The sequence below is a fragment of the Crinia signifera genome, chromosome 5 (genome assembly GCF_055691185.1).
Source record: "Crinia signifera chromosome 5, ASM5569118v1, whole genome shotgun sequence".
In the NCBI taxonomy this organism is placed as follows: domain Eukaryota; kingdom Metazoa; phylum Chordata; class Amphibia; order Anura; family Myobatrachidae; genus Crinia; species Crinia signifera.
This window is the reverse complement of record NC_139221.1, coordinates 291241480-291241759: the sequence shown is the minus strand read 5'-3', so window position 1 is coordinate 291241759 and position 280 is coordinate 291241480.

Genomic DNA, 280 nt, shown 5'->3' with positions numbered 1-280 from the left:
GCGCAGCAAACCCGCGAGGGGCGGCGGTACCCGTCCTCCGACCTTTTCATACCCCCACTATCCACGTCGGCATGGAGTGGAGAATAGAAAGTGTGGCGAGCGCAGCGAGCCACCGAGCCCGAAGCGTGTCGAGCGCAGCGAGCCCCGCGAGGGGACGCGGATACCTATGAAGCCCGCGAGGGGACTCCGATACCTGTGAAGGTATCCGCGTCCGCTCGCCACGCTTCGGGCGAGGTGGCTCGCTGCGCTCGCCACACTTTCTATTCTCTATGGGCGCCGC